Source organism: Tetrao urogallus (genome assembly GCF_951394365.1).
Source record: "Tetrao urogallus genome assembly, chromosome: 7".
Taxonomy (NCBI): Eukaryota; Metazoa; Chordata; class Aves; order Galliformes; family Phasianidae; genus Tetrao; species Tetrao urogallus.
In genome coordinates, this window is record NC_136820.1 from 37,375,488 (window position 1) to 37,389,509 (window position 14,022).

Sequence of the window (14,022 nt, forward strand, 5' to 3'; positions counted from 1 at the left end):
GCAGCAGTGTGGGAGTCCCCATTCTGCCTGCATGCACCAGGTCTCCAGCAGCACCCCCAAGGGCGCAGGGCTGGCTGGATGGCAGGATCTCCTTCAGGGCAGCCCTGCTGCAGCCATCCCCACTCCTGCACTGCGGAGCTCTGCTGAACGCCGTCTCGAAACAGAGACGTCAGCTCTGTCCTTCATGAATGCATCGCACGAGTCTTAGCTATTGGCTGAAGGTGTCCACAGCCCCTGTCAACATTAAAGAGAGAAGACCATGTGATTTCTGAACAAACAAATGTTTAATACATTTAAAAACTGGCTCTCAGTCCTATTTGGAGTATCAGTGCTTTGCTTTTCAACAAAACTCTTTCAAGCAGCGAATTGTCTGGCTTTTTTTCATACATCAATTCCTCTTGTTACCATTGAAAGACTTGTCATGCAAGGTTACAATGCAGCACTTGCACTTCTTTACTTCAGCACACACACATAAACATAATCTTTCCCCACCAATGTCTTTCAGATATATTTTTTTCTGTCTTTGTAACACAGCCATGACTTGTAGTGTAGCACCTGAATTCCTTAAACTTGGGATGGGGAAAAGACATATCTTATTTGTTTGCTTAACACTCCAAAGCCCTCCCAGCAAACAGCCTGGGATGTTCACAGCCATCCCTATTTTGCTGTCTCTACTTGACAAGCCCCCTCCACTGCAGTGAGACTCAGGTCTAAGTCGTGCACCTGTACTAATTTCACACTGGCCAGTTAGTGCCCGCAGGTGAGTTTGATTTCCACAAGTATAACTTCTCTGGAAGTTGAGGCCTGGCTGGCCTAGCTGTACTGTGTTTGAGTGAACCCAGACTGGCTGAGTTCACCTGTTCAGTGCATGCTCTCAGTAGATTCACATTGCTGCAGTGAAGATACCTCCTCAGATGAATTGCCCTGCATGGAGTCAAATAGAAGTGGATCTTCTCTTTCAAATGATTTCTCTCCCTTACTTTGCCTTTCCCAACCTGACATGCAGAGAAGGTGGGCTGCTCCTCAGTGGGAGAACAACCCCTTTCAGAATCACAATAGGCGGTCTAGAAGGCACACTGGGAGATCTCACTAGCCCCACTCCCAGCAGATGATTTCCAGCTTATAACAGGTTCCCCACGTTCCAACCTGTGTGCTCCTGGGGGTTCTCTCCTCATTGATCAAAACCTGCCTGGAAGCTTCCATTTCCAGAAGAGGATGCAGTACAAGGGCAGGGTAAAATAGCCACTTCTGACTTCCTTCCCTACACTGACTTGTCCACAGAAAGCAAAGCAAGACTCTTGCTTGATTTCCAGCAAAGAGGCTTTTAGCCTTGGTGCTCTATTCTGTGTACTCAATTTTAAATTGCTTGCATTAATAACTTCATGTTAATAAAGTGTAGTTTGTGCAAAGAAGAAATTCAATCTGCTTCTCTCTCCCCTGAAGTGAAAACATTTCTCTCTCTGCTGGGTGCGCATCCCAGCAGTTCACAAACATATGGTCTTTTGGTGTAAGTGATGATCACCTAAAGACAGCATTGCTGTCTTTAGCAGAAAAGAACGAGATGTGTAACAGATGTTCATGTACCTGAAAATTAATGTATTTTGGAAAAGGAACTGTCACAATACACATTGCAGACACTTTTGTCACCTGTTGTATGGTTGTTTACCTGCTGCTTGTTTTGATAATGTGTTATATGGGCTTTTTTAATCAGTTGGAGTGCTCTCGGGTTCAGCACTGGGCTGAACTCATTTCCTCATACCTGGCGTTTTCAGTTAGAGACTACTCATCCATTTCTTACAAGTCAGATAAATGCATTCCACTCACCTCTCTTAAAAAGCTAATAAATAAGTGTGTAAGCATATGCTTGGTTACAGTTTGGAAGATAAAAGTGTTGATCTTCAGACAGAAGAGAATTTGCTTCTCTGGGATGGATCCAAATACAAAGTCCGGACCTGAATTTGAATTTCCTGCAATTCAGAAACTTTCAGATGAGAGTTCAGGTTTAGACCATCACAAAACTCAATCCAAAGCAGACATTCTGGGCCCACACTCACATTCGGTTTCCTTTCTCCCCTCCCCATCAGTTTCACAAACGGGAGCTAGGATTTCCCCTGCTCTCCTACTGCTCTTTGCTAAACTAAACCTTGCTAAACTTGTCCACAAGTGAGCAAGGTCCTCAGCATAAGGGCTTCAGAGGGATTGCATACAGTGAATATTCCCTGTTCGTGTAAAAAATACATACTATATGTCCTTCCGTGGATCACTTTCCAAGGACATTCCCACTGCTGGGATGTGGGTGTAACAGCTGGACCCAGGCTCTTCTCCTGACCTATTTCATGGGTGCTCTGTGTTCTACTTGTGATGCATGGCAGGTGTACCGCAAGCCTACCCATCCTGTTTCTCCTGTGGAAATGAGGATATTAATTTCCTCTCTGGATGTATAAAGCTATGGTGGAAATGATTGGCAGAACTCTGCAACCTTTGGTACACTGGTAAAGCATATAATATTCTGCCTGAATACAATTTCCAAAGAATGTTTCTAAATTTGAGTAACCATGACCTAAATTAAGCTGACCCTTAGTCTCCTGCATTTTTCCAAACATAGGTTTCCCCAGGTATAGCTTAACAATAAATCAGTGCCAGCACTGATCAACATAGGCCCAGATAGGAGTGAAAGTACACCTAATTGTAGCTCTCTGATAACCCTGAGGAGTTGCAGCTTAGAAGTGCTTTGCTCTGTGGGCCTGCTGTGACTTACTGGCCAGAGAACAATTTCAAGAAGCAATTAAGTTTTTCTCATACAGCATGAGTGCAGATGGGAGCAGAGCTGAGCCAGGGCACAGGCAGGAAACCTGCCCTACTCTTCTGCTCCCTTCCACAACAGAACAGCAGCCATTTTCTTTGCAAATCCTGAGTATGACTTTTCAATCAAAGCCCGTCTAATTTCCAAAATCCATTATGGTACACCTGCAGATGTCAGTACAGCCTAAAAAATATATCCTTAAAAAGAGGGTTCCCAGTTAGTGAAGGTTAAGACTGTGCTTTGAAGCCTCTACACAAAGCTTGTGGCTCTGCTCCAGGTTTGGGTGTTTTATAAGGGAATATTCTGCTGTGTTAAGTGGCTCTGGGTTTCAGCAGTATCTGCTGCCAGATTTGCAAAGGAGCCCACAGCATAAAGACAGCTGAAACAGGAGAACTGGGGGGCAGGCTGTGCCCCATGCAGGCAGGAAGGGCTCTTGTCTTGAGGTTTGTACAGCAGCAGGTGATTCTGGAGAGCCCTAGGCTTGGCTTCCCCAGGCAGTGCAGCTGTTGTCCATTGGTGCACGTGGTACTTCTCTTTTGGCCATACTTGCAGTAGGAGCACATGCTGAAATAGTACATGTTCCCCGCTGGGTCAGCATTTGCTGTCTCAGCTCGATGCAGATTAGAAGAAGGGCTTTTGGCATTGTCTTCATGTGTTTGTAAGAAGTCAGAGATGCGTCTTTGAACCAGCCTCCTTTATTTTGCATGATTCGTTCCTTGAAGGAGAAAGCAAGAGCTGTGGGCAGGGCAAGGAGGATGCATGAAACAACCCTGTGATGGAACAGGGTGACGAAAAGCAAAGGTGATGGATGCATCACAGCATCCTTGGGATGCAGCACTCTTTCAGGGAGGTGTCTGCAAAGCATGAGGCAGAAGGAGCAGCGGTCATCCAAAACACAGCCCTGCTTCTACTTGCAGGCACATTGGGTGCTGAGCTGCTGGTCCTGAGGCAGAGCTGAGATTCTGTAATGTAAAACTGTACTTAATTACATCCTAACCCTGCAGTCCATCCAGTGCAGCCTTTCTGGAAGAAGGCAAACCACTTTCCTTAGAGGGACTGCACGCTAAGTCTTTTAGGAGCCTGGCTTACAGCAAATGCCACCGGGACGTGAGGTGGCAGCAAGAAGTGAGAGCCTGGAACAGCTCAAGTGTGGTTTCCCAGAGATGGCTCAGAGGAGAAAAAAAGCTCATGTCTGTCTGAGCCCACACCTGGACAAGAAAGAGTGTGCACACATGAGTGTGTGTGTGTGCATGTGTGCACATGTTGCTCTCCTTTCCACTCTTTGTGCCCCTCCTGCAGACCAGAGCTGAGGATAGGCAGCCTCTGGGAACAGGGCCCTGGGTGCAGGCAGCCTTAGCAGCACACTGTGCAGTCAGGACTCTTGTTGGGCTCCCTGCAGGCAGGCGCTGACTGGAGCATCGTCTGTAATGCATAAGGGCTTTTGTAACGCTATCACTCTTAGAGTAACCTATTGCCAATAGCGCGAGAGGGATCTCCACGGCCATGCCATCCACAAACCAAATCAGTAAGTAACCACTGAGCAAAACACAAGATTTTTTGTTATCTTTTCTTCTGGTTAAGGGTTAGGAGGTGTAAAAATGAGTGTCACCCAGCACCCCAATTCTGCCAGTTACCCACGCAAACAGTTGTTGTGCTGGTGTGACATGCCCAGAGCTGTTTCAGACATGAGATCTGCCCTGTACCACTTATCTGCTGGCTGAATAGGGCCCCAGAAAAAAGTATGAACAAAAGCCTGCTTGTCCTATTTATAGCTGCTTTGTGTCCTATGCCCTGGGCTGGGTTCTTCTGAAGTTTTGACCAGGACAGACAGTGCCTGCAGGTCAGCAGGTGTGTCAGGACGGGCACTCCGACCTATGGGACCATGCAGGAGGTGGCTCTGGGCGAAGCGTACATGGCTCTCGCTTGGTGACCCGTGGGTACCCAGGGGTGGCTGAGGTACAGTCACCTGCCCCAACCCGCTGGCAGCAAGCGCCATGCAGCCATCTGCTGCAGCCCCACGCAGCCCGTGGCCAGCATGCCAATTAGCCTAGTCCCTAATCAGTGTGCCTTAATCCAATAAGCCGGAACATGAGGAGCCAGAGGCGGTGTGGAGCTGAACAAAAGCTGTTTATCTGCCCCAAATGGTCCCACCACGCAGGTTAAAGCTGATGGTGTCACGGTAAACAGGCAGCTCTGAGAATATGCCCTCAGCCGAGGGAAACCCCCCAAGTCAGGCTTTGCTTTCTGCCTCAGCTCTTCGGGTTTCCTCCCTCCCTCCTCCTGCTGCGTGGGAGCAAACTGCCTGCTGCTCCTGCTTCAAGCTGAAGGGTAAAGAAATGACCACAGAAGCAGGAACCTGAGTGACACCTGGCTTCCTGGCTTTGCCTATGAGTAAAATCGAAGTGTGCATTAGATCTAGCTTCTTCCCTGAGCCCAAAGTCTGGATAGATCTGCCTGTGCTTAAGCCCCTGACTCTCATCACTACCCACTCTTCCCTGCATTCCCTCCCTGATGTGTCTCCAGAACACTCTAGATAAAGTGGAGTCCCTACCAGCCCTGAAAGCACCCTTAGTCCCCCCCCTCGCTCAGTGTGTGTAGCAGAGCTGTCCCCCACCACCTGCTGGGCCCAGTTGAGCTCAGTGCTGCTGCTGTGGTGCTCCTACAGAGCCTCAGCCACCCAAGCTGAGCAGAGAGGGAGAGATCCGGGGCAGCACTTCTCTGCATGGAAAAAATGCACAAAAAAGACACTTCTGACTGCTTTCCTCTTATAAAGTTTATGCACACCAGGTGTTTCCCTCTGACATTTCACAAAACCTCCTCTGCAAGGCTTTTGTTGCTTTCAAGCCAGTTTCCAGTTAAAAGAAACTTATAAAATTGCCTACCGTTTAACACCTGTTTAGTATCAAGGAGAAGGGAAGATCCTGAAGGCCGTGCTTGCATTGAACAGCCGCTCCCTGAGCACATCACCCCTACGGAGCTGGGAGCCAGGCTGTGGAGCCATGCTGGTCTGGGCACAGGGGTGAGCATTTGCAGCAGGCAGAGCTCAGGGATGGGCTGTGCCCAGCAGGCAGACAGGAGAGCAGGAAGAATTTTGCAGCAGGTTATTGCAGAACAACCTCACTGAGCCTTGTCACTCAAAACCTGCCTGGAACTTCAAATGTATAGGCTTAAATACTGTGAATGAAGTGACCTCTTATTGCTTTAATGACATAAATGTATAGCATGTTAACTTGGAGGCTATGGGCACAGTAAGCCTGCGACTTTGTGGGCTGTGCTGCAGAGAGCAGAACACTGTTGTCCACCTCCAGTGCTGCAATAAGAGCAAAATGACAAAGTAATTGCTATTGTCTGCTGTGACTGCTTCCATTTCCATTTGTGCTCACTGACCTTTTCCAGCTCCATTTGGCTTTTACCTTTTCCTTCTCTGTGACCAGTTCTTGTCCACTTTGATCTCCTTCCACTGCTGCATTTTAGGTACTAATCTCTAAGGAAGAAGTATGTCAAAGCCTCACATTAAAACCCTTTCTCTCAAGTGCCAGTATACTTCCAAAGAGCACCAGCACACAGGAAGAGTCTGAACTTCTCTTAGCTAGGCAGAGAGTGAACAGCTCTGTGTTAGCAGCCCTGTTCTTCCTGCAGCATCATTGCCTACCGAAACTGTTGAATCCACAGCCCTATAACACATCCTCTCCCTTTTCCTTGCAATCTTCCTTCCTGGGATTGGTTTCTATGTATTGAGGGGTTTATAGTGTTAAACCACAGTAAAGGCAAACTTACACAGGTTTCATATTGTCCTTAATCTGACACACAGCTGTCTGTCTTCTGTAAAAAAGGAGATGCTCAGTGAGGTCTCCCCAGCAGGCCCTCCTTCCTTCAGATCCTTCCAAACGCTCAGAGGAGGCATGAGAGGGAAAAAAGTCTCATGCCTTTCTATGTAAGACATGTGATGTTGGCTTTGCTTTCAAATTTGACACTGCAGATCAACATTTCATGGGACCAAGAAATGCAGGCTTAAATCCAGCCATCTCAGCTGAACTGTGCTGGCATGATGTTACAGGGTTAAACTCTGAAGGAAAGGCCACTTCAGGCTTGAAGTACTTTTGGAGATGTTTCTACCAGCATCCATGATGGTTTCCAGAAGCCAGGGAAGGGGAGGTAAGCAGGGAGGCTGTGGGCTAACCACAAGCCAGACATGGGGACACCCAGCTGCTTTGGGGTCAGTTCCCTCTGCTGCTGCTTTTTTTGCAAGAACCTAAAGCCAACGTTCCCAAAAAGACTTGGATGCCAGTCGTTTCAGCACCAGGTCATTAGCCTGGTAAGGCCAAGGCCAACCCTTGTCAGCATTTCTTTCCCTATGGAAAAAAGCTTGTGCTTTCCATAGAAAATATTCCCAGGTCGATTGCATGCCATGTAGCCAGGAGGTACACTGCTGAGGGCCATGGATGTCCATGGGCTGATGGACAGGTTTGGGCCACAGGACCTCCATACTGCTTAAGTGGCACTGTAGAGGATTTGAGGTTTGTTCTCTTTCCTTTTAAAGCTTTTCCTTCCACGCACATTTTTGAATTAAGTAGAAATTAATTAGGAAAGGCTGCTTGTTACAAGAAGCACGATGGGATGGATTTTCCCTTGTAGCTTCCCACAGATGACCTTTATCAGTCATGTTCCATTGCCTCATGTTACTCTCTGGCTCAGCTCTCATCTGGCGTGCAGCTCAGGGCCGGGGGGTGCTCCCAGCTGCCCCCAGCCCCATTCCCACCACTGCCCCACACACATGTGATTAGCTCTGTAGACAGCACCTTTTGTCAATTTTTGGTTGCTGCCTCCATTGCCTCTGCAAGCTGTAAAAGCAATGCAGCACCCTCCTGTCACCTTGGTTATCTGCAACAGACATCACAATGAAATCCTCCCACAGTCAGTGCACAACTTAGGACTTCTTTTCTTTTTTTAGTTTATTTTTTTAACCAGGCTGTCTTATCTGCAGAAACATTTCCTGAGCGACTCTCATGTCTGGCTGTGGAGATGCTCTCATTTCCTGGTGCGGGTATTTTGGTCTTGTGTTCATTTAATGCCTTGCTATTTCTATCCCTCCCTTCCCTTTCGTACCGAGTTTTGCTGAGCCCCAGAGCACTCACTGTGAACAGGCTGCAACTGCTGGAGGCCCAGCCAGCCCAGCCCAGCCACCACCGCCTACTATTTGCTACACATAATAGTCATAAGTTGTGCCAGTAGAGGTTCAGGCTCAATATTAGGAAAGCTTGCTTCTCAGAAAGAATGGTGGGACACTGGTACGGGCTGCCAAGGGAGGTCTCTGGAGGCGTTCAAGAACCATGAGGATCTGGCACTGAGGGACATGGTTAGTGGGAGTGGTGGGGATGGGCTGATGATGTCTGGATGGTTTTAGTGGTCTTTTCCAACCTTAATGATACTGTGCTTCTATGATTTTATGCCTCATGATTTCATAGTATAATCAATCACACAGCCTAGCCAATGTGGGCTAAGCCAAATTTGGGGGCATTTTCTAGAAGAACATCCTCCAGCTCTTTTAGCAGCTCTGTCATGTGAAGAGGTATGTAAATCTTAGCAATGCAGTGCAGAGATAAAAATGAAACAATTATTTTGTTGAAGAATATGTTTGAAGCTTCTGACAGTTCTGTGGCTTCAATGTGCTGCTCACACACGTGCTTTGATTTTTGCGCACTTTGAATGCATTTAGCATTGACATCTCCACTGGCCTGGCTGCAGTGGAAATCTCTGTCTGTCTGTGCACAAAGCTTCCAGAGGGGCTGTCGGGCTGAGCATTGAATGAAAGGGATTCCTAAAATGAAGGTTGTTAAACTAACTGTAAATCAGCCCCTTTCTGGAGTGACGTCTTTGCAGAGGCCTATTGCAGGCATGGAGGGAGCTCTTGTCAGGCTTCTGAGGCGCTCCTTCTAAAAAAGCATGGATATTGCCTTGGGATCATCCCACAGAGAGGTTCCCTGCTCCTTGGGGAAAGAGTGCCGTGGCTGCACGCAAATATTGCAACCCAAAGCAAAATCCACTCAGAAAACCTCACCAAGCTTTTAAGCTGTGAGTGCTTTTGTAACCCTCTGGAAACTAGGCTTGTGCTGAAGGATTCTGGGCAGCCTGCAGTGCTGTTGCCAATAACCACTGAGATGCTGGGAGAGGTGAGTGTTCCCTGCTGAGGGCTGAGAAACACAAGCTGAGGAGTGAGGAGAAAGAGATAGAAGGAGATGGAGCAAAATGAGAACAGTTAGAGGGAATTAAAGGTGAAAGCGAACTGTAGGCTTCCCCATGCTTGCAAAGCTCCAGACCCATGCCAGATTTTTAAAGTAGAGTTCTGGAGCCCCTTTACACGCTTTCAGGTACCCATTTGGTTCCCTGATCATTGCTGTGATGTTGGATCAGATGACCTATAAGGGTCCCTTCTAACTCAAGCAGTTCTGTGATTCTGTGGTTTGGTTGTTTGTGGCAGCAACAACAGCCATGCAGGGCCAAATCTGTCCTGTGTGCCAACAGAAGGGAGCTGATTTTAAAGGTAAGAGCCTAATCCTTCACATTAACTATGTTCTTCTGTCAGCTCTGGTCATGAGAACATGGTCTCCAGATTGCAGAATCTTCCAATTACAGCCATGACCACCACGTTGCTTTGACCTTTGGAATTGTCTCCAGCATGGCCAGTCCTCCCAGATGCCCAGAGATGCCCTGTGAGCACATGGGGTGGAGGAGCCAGGCCATCACATCGAGCTGCCCCACTACTGTTTGGTCACATGACAGCATGCTGCAGTCCCAAGGCTGCAGCTCGAGTGCTAGGGAGTAGCTGTGATGCCCCCAGAGGAGTGGAGCTCAGCCATGGTCTGCTGCTGCTCAGCCTTTGCAGCAAAGAAAAAATACAGAAATAGTAATATATTATTTAAAAGAGTAAGGAATGGGCTACCATTACAAAAAAAAAAAAAAAAAAGTTGTAAAAAATCCCTTTTATGTATAGGATGATGGATAGGTTTTATTTGCTTTCTTCCCCCTCTTTAGAGACACTAAAATGATTCTTTGTTGAGCAGTGGGAGCAGATCACAGAGCTGCTTGCTGCATCACCTGAGCTCCCTTTCTTCAGGGTGACAATGGCATTACTCAATGCTTTCGCAGCAGCGTGGGAGTGCAGTGGCACAAAAAGTGCCATAACTCCATCCACAAGTGAGGACAGTGCTTAGAAGCAATGTTCTCTTGTCCAAGCAAGATGGGACTCTGGATGTGGTCCACTCCAGGGCAAACTGCTGTAGTAAAAATACTTCCTCTGGAAGAGAAGCAGATTTTCAACCCAAAATGTGTGTTATAAATAAGTAACATGAAGGACCATGGGAACTCGAAGTTATGGATAAAGAAATACACATTCATTCCATACATGAATGTGTACCTGAAATAGGGTTTGAGCTTGGGTGGACCTGTGTGGAGCCAGGAGCTGGATTCAGTGATGCTTTTGGTCCCTCCCGCCACGGGATATTCCATGGTTCTACGCTGAAATCCACATGGATGATCTTCCAGTGGCAGGAAGCCACTTCCAAGCGCAGGCCCAGCGCCGCAAGCAGCGGGGTAGCAGGGCATAATTAATGTTTACTTACAATCAGCATCTTTCTGCGCCAGCAATCACGGCAGGCTGAAACCAAGCAAGAGAAGCAGGAGCCCTGCTGTTTTCGGCTGTCTGGAGCAATAATTGTGTAGTGCCACAGCACCTCTGGGAGTCTGGCACCATCCATCCCCACTGGTGACTGCCACACAACTCAGCCCCAGCACATATCTGTACAAAAGGTAGAGAAATATAATGGTCTACTATTGCTCTGCCTTTGGAAAGTGGGGCTGATGGCTTAATTGAGGTTAAAACAAGCTCCAGTCAGAGGGGTAAAAACCTAACAGTGCTACTTAATCTTATATAAATAGAAGAGAGACACAAGTGCATGATGAGAGAATAATGACTGACTTGGGTAGGGTTTCTATGGAGAGCAGCCATTAGCCAGGCAGCCAACAGACTGGGCTGGAGAAGGCTGCTTAGCATTCACGCCCGGTGGTGCAGGCCGTGAGTTGGAGCCTGATTTGAATTTTAGGGCTGGATTTAAAAAAAAACCTGGTCTGGAGCAAAGCATGGCCACGCTCATCTCTTTTGCCTGAGTCAGACCTTGGCCCCACTATGGGCAGCAACCTGCCTGGGGCACTGGCTGGAACAGAAAGGCCTTCAAGGTTCCTCGCAGCGCAAACCATCCTACCACTCTGATTCCACAACTCTGTGAGCTATAGCAACTGCCAGCAGGAGCTCACGGGGAAGGGATGAGGCTGGCATGGGGAGCGATATAGGTCTAAGGGGAAGCAGGGAGCGTGCTGCAGGTTGTCTCATGGGTGAACACCAAAGGCACAGCCTTAAGGGAAGTGCAACTGCCATCACCCCAGCTCACACTCTGGTCAGCACACTGTGGGACAGCCAGGGGAAGATTTAAAGGATTGGACTTGCTTAGTCTGAAGAAGGGAAAACAGAAACATAGAAACCTTTAATAGCTTTATAGGCTGCTATTGGGTGTGCAGAGATGAATGGGGAAATGGCTCCACATGTGCACTATGTGGAATGGACAGAATAGGGAGAAGATGAAAGCAAATTGCAGCCACAATTGCTCAGATGTGCAAGAAGAAAAGCTTCCTAAATGAGAAAAGAGTTATGTGCTAGAAAGGAGTGTCTGAGAGTTTGTACCCCCTCCACCAACAGGGCCTGCAGAAGCAGAACAAACCACTACTGGGATGCAGCAGTGCTGGGATGCCCATTAACACGGCCACTGTTGACTTGTGGAGCAGGGCAGGTGCAGCACAGAGGGAGGCACACTGAATGCGAGGGCCATGCAACACAGCAGATATAGAGGAGGTGCAGATAGGAAAGGGAGAGCGGAGTGGCTTTAACACCCTGGTAAGGACAAGGCTAAGCTGAGGCACACTGCAGGAGGGATGAGGCAGCTCTTGCTGCTGAGTGCAAGCACAGGGCAGCAGCACACCAACGAGCAGGGCAGGAAAGGAGTGCTCAGCTTCCAGTGCTTGGTGCAAAAAGCAAAAACCTTTCCTTACAGAATTTATTGCTATGGAGGACAGCTGTTTCTTTTGCGCTATCAATTAACAAGAAGAAAAAAAAGGGAAAAAAAAGAAAACTACCCCTGCTCCTGTCAGCCTGGCTCCCTCCCAGCTCTGCCTGTGCTCCGGCAGATTTTCTATGCAACAGTCCCTCTGCTGTCCCGGCTGTCCATCACACCTGCTTTGTCCTGTTGCCTGCCCTGCTTTGCATTTGCCCATTCCCACACTCGGGACCTGCTCTCCCCTTCCCTGTGAGTGACAACCGAGTGCAGTAAGCCGCAAGATTCAATAACCCCGGTGTTATCCTATAACTGTTCCCATTTGCCGCTCTGTGTGCGCTGAACACAACGTAAATTTCTTCTTTTGAAAGAGAGCAGCAGCTAAGTACCTTAACAAACAGTGCATCTGGGGAAGTCCGGGAAAACTCTAATATTAGAGCTGCCATTAAGTCTCAAGGAAATAAAAAGGACCAGGAGGCCAAGCTCCCTCAGCACGTCTTTCATGTTGGTTTGCTACACAGCATGATCTTGTTTTACAAGTGCTCTGTTTACAAGAATGCTATGGAAAATGAAAAAAAAAAAGTTCATTTAAGTCCCACAGTCGCATAGGGCTACTTTTGAGAAAGGGCCGATCCAGCCCTACCAGCTGCTGGCCCACAGAACTTGGCAATTGTGGAGGCTCATTAAGATTCCTCAGAGCTGCTCTCTGCTCCTCATCAGACATGCTGAGCCTCCCCCTGCGCCTCAGCAGAATGGCCACTGCGAGGCCCGCTCGTGAATTCACCGATTGATTCTGAAAATATCATTACAGGGCTAAATAAAGCCGTTCCCTTTAAGAGGAAAACATCAGCGCTCTGCATAAGAATGAAGCAACGGTACAGCACCCACAGCCTGCACCCACAGCCTGCCTTCTCTCTTATGCTGCCAGAACCGAGGATTGCCAGAGGGTTCAGTGCACAGGGAAGCCATGCTGGCTGGCTGCGAGGGGGGGGTGTCAGCAGTGAGCACAACCAGCAATGAGCACTGAGGGGACCAACTTGCACACATCTTTGATTGAAAAACAGTCCATTCAACATGAAACGACGATGTATTTGTCCTGTCTGTGTGATCACCTGTAGCTTTAAAGAGAAGAAAGTCCTACCTGGTATGGATCAAGGCTGAGTGGCTGGGTAACAACACCATGTAGCCGAACTGCAGAGGCATGCAGCTGTTACTGCAGCGTGACTTGAACTGGCAGCAAAGCATGAGACCTGCAGTCCCTTTGCGACTGCAAAGGTTTATGTTGCTGTAAAACAGGTTTTATGCTAGAATCCAATCTGCTTCATATATTCCTCAGTTCAGGCTCTGTTTCATCTAACACAAATTGCTTTCCCTTCCCACGTTTGTACAGAACTCAGGGTTTGATTTTTACAGGAAATAACAGCTAACTGTGGGAAGACACCGCAGACCAGGTAGTGAGGAATCCCAGCGTGCTGCCATGCAGAAGCTCAAGCACACCCTCAGCTCCAGCAGCTGCCTCTTCCTGAACAGGCACTGTTTAGCTGCACCACTGTCAGTTAAGGAGTACTTTCCCAAATGAGACAATTAAAACTCAGGACAATTTCATTGCACAAAACCGTATTATGTATTGTAATAACAAAATGCTTTATTTTCTGGAAGTACAAGGAAAAATGTGATGTTCATCCTGGTTATCAAATGGTTCTAAGGAGGAATTCTTTATCTGAATACAGAAACACTCATACAGCTTATCTATCTCCTTTAGCAATGGGAATTCTTTATTTTACAGCTGAAGTTGGGATTTCAATAATCTACAACAACAGATTTCAACTTTATTTGTATTCTCTAGTAGATGGGGCACGTCTGCCACTCAGCACTGCTCTTGTTTGAAAGCCTAACAGAAGGCTGAAAAGACAACACAGATGTAGCTATCACAATTCTCACCCAGGTTGCTTTGCAACAAACCACAAGACTTCACCATTACCACAACAAAACAGTGAGAAAGCCGCAAGGTAAGTTGCTTTCTCCTTTATCTATGAAGACTTCTCATTCAAGCTTTATGCTTGTGAAATTCTCATACCATCTGACTACATCTCAGTACTTCACCACACGTTCCCTTTG